We start from the raw sequence: 5,775 nt of genomic DNA, 5'->3' as shown, positions 1-5,775 counted from the left end.
GTGCTGCAGAAGTTGTTGCGATCTGACCTCCAGCAGATAAACAGATGGCTTTTTTAATCTAATCAGCGAGCAAAGCAGAAACGTTAGTCTAGAAAGCGCCAGCTGGAGTATTTTGTGGACATTATGCGGAAGAAAAGGAAGAAACGGTGACTCGCAGGCTGTGGGACAGGACTATCAGGGACACATCAGCGCTGGAAACCAGACTCAAACCGCTGGGCTCACTGGACCATGAGCGAGTCCTGCTGGGTGTGTTACTGCAGGAGTGAGGAGTCTCCGGTCTCCGGTCTCCGGTCGAGACCTGCCTGTCTCCTGCATGTGGAGGTGAAAAGGTGAGAGACGGCGGCGCAGTGGGTTCCAGCACTGAGACCCTGGATTTAATTCCTGGGGTGCTGTCTGTGTGGAGTTTGCATGCTCTGCCCCGTTCTCATGGGTCTGGTTTCCTGGGGGTGCTGTCTGCGTGGAGTTTGCATGCTCTGCTTATGTTCTCGTGGGTCCGGTTTCCTGGGGGTGCTGTGTGTGTGGAGTTTGCATGCTCTGCTTATGTTCTCGTGCGTCCGAGTTCCTTGGGTGCGCTGTGTGTGGAGTTTGCATGCTCTGCTTATGTTCTCGTGGGTCTGGTTTCCTTGGGTGCTGTGAGTGTGTGGAGTTTGCATGCTCTGCTTATGTTCTCGTGGGTCCGGATTTCTGGGGTGCTGACTATAGCAATGACCTCCTTCCTCTACAGATTTTTTTTTTATTCTGGTGGGATCATCTTCAGACTTGATTCATTTCACAGAGTCAGCAGTAGATACACAGTTGTTAGCATAGGAGGAGTACAGAAGAGGTGACAGCAGTGCTGGGGTCCCCGGTATCTCTTCCACTGAGGACCCTCTGGCACAACCAGAGGTGTGAAATTGCCTCCATTCTTTGTAAACTTACAGGTTTCTCTGGACTGCAGTCCCCTTGCGCTTCGCTTTGGATATGCTGTGCTGTTCTCTACAACAGAAGACCCTTTGTTTGGAAGGAATGGGAAGCTAAAAGCAGAGTCACAATCTCTGATACATCTAATCAAAACAGTAAGTTCTTTAAAACAAACCAAAACATTGTCATCATATAAAAATGAATTTGCAAGTCAAGGTGCACCACTAAACCCCCCCAGGAAAACAGAATCCCCACCTGATCGCACCTGATCGTATCCGTCAACCTGAGTGACAAATTCATTGTGGATTACTACATGCGTGTGATCACCAACTGCTCTGGGATCAAAGACTATTTCGTTTGTTTGTATATCGTGACTTGGAAAGAGTTTTGTTGAGCCTGACATACTGCGTACGATTTGTTAAAATTGAATGGTACCATCCCATAATGTTATGGTTAACAGAGTTAGTGTGTGTTGCGTGTATTGTCTGTTTAGGATTCTGTAGCATTCCAGTTGGGAGGATGTTTTTACAGAACTCTGCGTGGAGTATCTACAGGCTGTTTGTCCCATTTAGTGTAATCTTGCTCAGTGAAGGGATCCCACACTTCCCTGCTGCATAGGGCAAAGGGTTTGATTGCACTTTTAATGTTCAGAGCCAATTGTATTGGGGGATTGATGTTGTAGAGCCTCCTTTTACTGGCATGGAAAGCCCCGTGTGCCTGCTCCTTCAGTGACTTCACTGTCAGGAAAACCCCCAGATGAACTGATTGTCAGTCAGAGGTATGTGTAGCTGGTTGTGTTTCAAAGTGTTGTTCTTCAGTTGAGTCAAGTGTTGTCGACTGTGTCTTGGCCACAGGCCTTTCGTGGTCTGAGGGCTTGGAGTTTGTCTAGTGGCTCCTGCTCAGTGACTGGGGAGTCTAAGGGGTTGGGTTGTCTTTTATAGCCAATTGGAATATTTTCCGGTTTTCATATATGTTGTTCTGGTCTAATGCTTCTGTGTCTGGGATCTGTCGGCAGAAATTTTCACAGTATGTTTTCCAGACTGATCCATTCTGGAGGCTGGTTTTCATTCATTTCAATGATTCCATTGTTCCTAGAAATAGTTTTGATCTATGGACTCCTATAGATTACATTATATAGGATATATAGAATTTATGCATTGAAAGTATCCTCCAATGTCTGAGAGTTGTCTGTTTGTGTTTGTGCTTTTCTTCTTGAACGTGTGCTTGTCCAAAAAGCTCACAGATCAGAGTAGTGTGGTTGTGTTTTTGTGTTAGTTCTGGTAGTTCTTTTCGGGTGGGCAGCATCCACATTTTTTCAAAACAACCCAATTTACAAATGATAAATTCCAATATACTGTAACAGCGAGGATATTGTCATCTTGCAACAGAGATCTTAACAATTAATTACATCCACAAATATTCGTATAATTGTTTAGTCCCCAAATAACGCTCCTAGATTCTTTCAAGACTAACATGTATGAGCTGTACTTTACTTTGTAAAAATACTCTTCACCTAATAGTGTCAGAATTGAGGAGAGACTTACAGCGATCTTTAAAACTTATAAACATGTAGCCCTTAAACTATATTGAAATACAAAAGGGTCTCTTTCCGTTCATCATAAGTGTCTATAATTTAATTTTCAGCACAGAGTGTATTTGACAAAAAATGCCATCAAACAAAAAGTGATTTGCAGCTCACAGTGCAGTTCTTGCAAGCTCACAGGTGTATTTAAAACGTATGCGCATGTAGACTGTCAGCTATATTGAATTAACAGGAACTCTGGAGTATCGGCATGTCATGCGGTTGAGTTGATCTGGGAGAAGGACCTGGCTGAACATCTGGGGCCTGAACAGTGGAATAGGGTCTGGAAAGACGTACACAGTGTATTTCCGTACATCGTGAACTTTATTTAATATTCTGCACAGAGTGTCTCCGATGTGCGGGAAACGGTCCAATGCAGCCGTCTGTATCGGACTCGTGCTGGCGTTGTAAAGTGGGAAGCTGGCTGTTTTCATGTAGGATTTGGAAAGGCTTCCGGTTAGTGCAATATCGGTATTAAAAACTCTTGCACGTTTAAATGCAGAGGTCACCTCTTAGGCTCCCAAGAGCTCCTGATCTCTTAACTAGTTTCCAGGAAAAGAAAATCAAGAAAAGATCATAATTACTTGGATTTGTGCAAAAAGTGGAAAAATATAAGAAGAAGGAATATGAGATAAATAAAACTTTGTCAGGCTGATGAACTGCTTTTCTTAGGTCGTTACAGTGTGAAATATCTTCTGGCACAGCCGGACTTTATTACTTTCTCATTTGTAATACACATATAGAATCCTAAACTGTTGATTTCCTCCCTTCCTCTGTTGGCCTGTGTTGTTGACGCAGGGACTGGTCTCATACTAATGCTACATTAGTTTCTCTCCCATTGCAGAGTCCCTCTCTCACTGTCTAGTCTTCATCTTGACTGACTGCACAACACAGGGGGAGAGCTGGTCTCTGAGGAATAACCTTTAAGTGATTTCACAGTGGCACAAACTGACAATCTTGCTTGAACAGGAAAAAATTAATCTGTCTTTCTGGGTGGTGCAGACCTGTTTCTTAGTGCTGGCCCACTGAAATGGTAATCCCAGCCAGCGCTGGAGAGACATGAGATAGGGATCCTTGTGAAGTGTGGAATTAGAATAAGGAACCTAATTCACATTTACAACAGAATTTCCTGATGCGCAATAAGAAAAACGTTTATTCCACTATCAACTCAAATGTGTCCGGAAAACCCTCCCTGAATCTCGCCAGCTCCACTGTTCCCGTATTCAATGTCATGATTCCTTCTCTCCCTGTCGGCTAAGGGAAACCCGGAGTGGATCAGCCTTCCACTGGACCCGGACTGCCGGCTAAGGGAAACCCGGAGTGGGTAAGCCTTCCACTGGATCCGGATTGTCGGCTTAGGAAAGCCCAGACTGGATCAGCCTTCCACTGGATCCGGACTGTGAGCAGGTTTTGTCCAATCGGCGCTGAGATTTCAGCAGGAGGCGGGAGACATGCGGCTCTTGTCTAGTCACACGGCTTCAGTCCCGGGGCTTTTCCGAGTTCCGACAGGCGGTGACACTTCCGAGAAATGTCCACTGGGCGGCGACAGAGATACACGAGTCTTAAAGCGCTATTGGAAAGACTTATGCGGAGATTGATCATCAATATAGATGATAACTGTGACCTTTCTGAAAGCAGCCCTGAAAGCTAACAACATTTATTTTGGTTATGTTGTGGCTTATAAACATTCAGGACTTTTTTACAAACTTATATAGAGAAAGAGACTAATTTACTTTTAAAGGAATACATTTGTTACATTTTAATTCCATTGAAAGGAAGATGAAAATATCGTTTGTATTTTAAAAAATGTTTATACTTGCGCAACATAATTATCAACGGAATGGTGTGAGAGGAGACCATGTTTGAACAGTTTCAAACAGATGTAAAGACGTACTGTGTCTAGTTGTAAGAACGTTGAAGCATGGACGGACCCTATCTGCATTTACCTTGTTTAATCTTTTTTTCCATAACCTGTACATGTATTATTGCATGTACCCCTGACAATACGATTGCTGCGTTGTTTTCTTGTAGTTTTTGATCTCATAAAAAATACAAAAGACGCGAGTCGATGACGTCAAAATGTTGTCGCCCACAGGGCTTATGGGTAATGTAGTCTCTGTAGTTCACTGGGCTGCCCTGCCCACGTGTTTCGCTGATTTGATTGAACGTTAGAATTAATTATATTAATACAATTTCAGCGTATTTATCGTCTCTTGTATTTCTATGTCTCTCTTCTGTGTTCCCTTGTGTGTATGTTTTCTTTTATTCACGTGTCTGCAGCGCTGGTTTATCGACTCGGCACATAAAGCAAACCCACTGTCCTCGTGTTTCTTTTAGCTCCAGTCTTGTTTGCAAACTTTTCTCCTGTGTTTATTTTACTTTGTCAATAAAACGTGGTTGCCGTGTCAACGGAGCTGTAAAAGTTGTTGAAACAGATGGCTTTTTTTATCTAATCGGCGAGTCTCCGGTCGCGTCATGATCTGCATGTGGAGGTGAAAAGGTGAGAGACGCGGCGCAGCGGGTGGCAGCGCTGGGACCCTGGGCCTGTTTCTCTCTGGGAGCAACAGGAGGTGTGTGCGTGACTGCTCAGCTGCAGCAGGAGTCCAAGTGTGCACAGATTTCTTGTTGGGGTTTGTTGTTTGAAGTTTCTGTTTGTACGGAGGAAGCGGTTGTGCCATCGCGTGGTCCGAGTTATAGCACGGGACGAGAGCTCCCGAAGAGCGCCTGCCTCCTGCCCGATTCGACGGCTAAAATCATCACAGAACGAGAGGAGCCAACAGGAATGCAAGTCTCTTCCGGTGAGGAGCCTCCGACACAGCCCCCAGTACTGGGTGTGCAGAAAGAATCCTGTTCTACAGTTTTGGTGTGAAATGGCCTCCAGTTCTTGTAACATGATGGGTTTCTCTGGACTGCAGTCCCAGTGCACTCCGCTTTGGATATGCGGTGGTGTTTTCTACAATGGAAAACCCTTTGTTTGTACAGAATGGAAATGGCAGTCTGCATGTTTTAATAATCTAATGTGATCGTGTACTACAGCTTAAACACTGAGCCAGGTGACGTTTGATTCTAAAAGATTTCTCTGTCATTTCAGCGGCGCCTTGTCTGCGGCAGCCCGGCAGCTCCTGCTCCCCTCCGGCCGAGACTCTTCCCTCTCCAGAGGTGGGTTAGTGTTCTCAGCTCATCTTCTCTCACACAGCTGCGGGGCAGAAACACTACTTCCACTGGGCAGAGAGCAGACGGCCAGTGGGAAGGGCAGCCCTGTGTTTGGGGATCAGGGCTGTCCCTGCTGAGGG

At 45.1% G+C, this 5,775-nt stretch overlaps 1 long non-coding RNA gene across 1 annotated transcript; it reads left to right on the top strand.

Moving 5' to 3' along the window:
* Window positions 1-846: 846 nt before the first annotated feature.
* LOC138224223 (uncharacterized) lies at window positions 847-4,904 on the top strand. Its single transcript, XR_011182593.1, has 2 exons — window positions 847-1,055; window positions 3,742-4,904. It is a non-coding gene; the product is annotated as an uncharacterized lncRNA (long non-coding RNA).
* The last annotated feature ends 871 nt before the right edge of the window (window positions 4,905-5,775 follow it).

Source organism: Lepisosteus oculatus, chromosome 19 (assembly GCF_040954835.1).
Source record: "Lepisosteus oculatus isolate fLepOcu1 chromosome 19, fLepOcu1.hap2, whole genome shotgun sequence".
NCBI lineage: Eukaryota > Metazoa > Chordata > Actinopteri > Semionotiformes > Lepisosteidae > Lepisosteus > Lepisosteus oculatus.
Note: the sequence above shows the minus strand (reverse complement) of the source record. Positions and strands in the feature narration are given on the sequence as shown.